Genomic DNA, 1,117 nt, shown 5'->3' on the forward strand with positions numbered 1-1,117 from the left:
CATCCCCTTCCCCTTCCCCATCCCCTCCCACTCCCCATCCCCTCCTCCCCCAAAAAAAGCCCCTGTCCTCCTAACCACCTCCCCACCCGTTAGCCCCGCCCCGCCCCCCCGGGTGTAACGGTCGCGGCGCGCGAGGGCCAGTGTGAACTTGAGCTCGCGCTCTCTCCCCATCCGCCCCGCCCCTCGGCTCCATAGCGATCCCGCTGGTCAGATGCCAGTACTGCACCCGCTGCACCCATGCTCTATAGCGCTCCCCACTGGCCTGAGAGCGGTACCGCTCCCTCCCCTTCCCCCATTCACGCCAGCAGAAGAAACAACCGAGTACCTCCTCCCCAAACTCCCAGTCACATAAAAAGGTGGGGGGGAGGCTGCCTGGATTTTCCCATTTCGATCGAATGGAATCACTTCTCGAATGCTTTACTCGTTTTAGTTCCGATCCCTGGAGCTCGACGGCCGGATCAGGCGCGCCATTGGGCCGCCCGTCGCTTGGGATGTTGAGGAGGGGGGGGTGGAGAGACGGCGAGGGGTCCTCTTTGCGGGGCAGAACGGCGGGCGCAACGGAGGAAGGAGAGGCCCGGCTGCGGGGCAGTGGAGCAAAATGGCCGCCTGAGCTGGTAGCATGGGAAGCTATGGCATCAGGGGATGGGACCACTTGGGAGGTTGGGCACAGAGACGGAGGGGTGACGAGGGAGATGGGGTTGTATTGATTACGCTTCTTAAAGAAAAAGGGGGAGAAAGCCATCTAGCCAGCAGATGTAGGAGGTGGAGTGCAAGAATTGGGTTTGGGGGGGTTTGCCCAACTTGACCGGGGTGGTCAACATGGGCAATTGGGATGAGTCTCCTTTTCCTTGGGCCACAGGAGGCAATGGGTGGCTGGATGGAGGGACGGGTTGCGAGGGGAACGGGGAAGCCCACCCATTTCGTTCGGGCTTGTGGAGGGGCTGGGTGTGCAGTTGCCGAACAGCCTGTGTGGTCCTGCACGTGGCAAGGGAGGGTCAAATGGTTGTTTTGCGGGTACAGCAGCCTTCCTGAGAAGTCGTGGAGGGGGTTGGTAGGGATGGGGGGGGGGGGGGGGCGTGGGGCTGCCCTATCTTGTGGGGGTATTCAAACGTTAAAG

At 61.9% G+C, this 1,117-nt stretch overlaps 1 protein-coding gene across 2 annotated transcripts in view; it reads right to left on the bottom strand.

Moving 5' to 3' along the window:
• LOC125487712 (SLA class II histocompatibility antigen, DQ haplotype C beta chain-like) overlaps positions 1-515 on the bottom strand; it is a 15,490-nt gene extending 14,975 nt beyond the window's left edge. Inside the window, exon 1 of one of the 2 annotated variants that reach the window (XM_048619838.1) lies at positions 326-515. The gene's annotated coding sequence lies outside the window, so the exon portion shown is untranslated. The remainder of the gene's footprint in view (positions 1-325) is intronic. The other variant, XM_048619835.1, reaches the window with a different exon arrangement.
• Between the last annotated feature and the right edge of the window lie 602 nt (positions 516-1,117).

Source organism: Rhincodon typus, chromosome 44, assembly GCF_021869965.1.
Source record: "Rhincodon typus isolate 14 chromosome 44, sRhiTyp1.1, whole genome shotgun sequence".
Lineage (NCBI taxonomy): Eukaryota > Metazoa > Chordata > Chondrichthyes > Orectolobiformes > Rhincodontidae > Rhincodon > Rhincodon typus.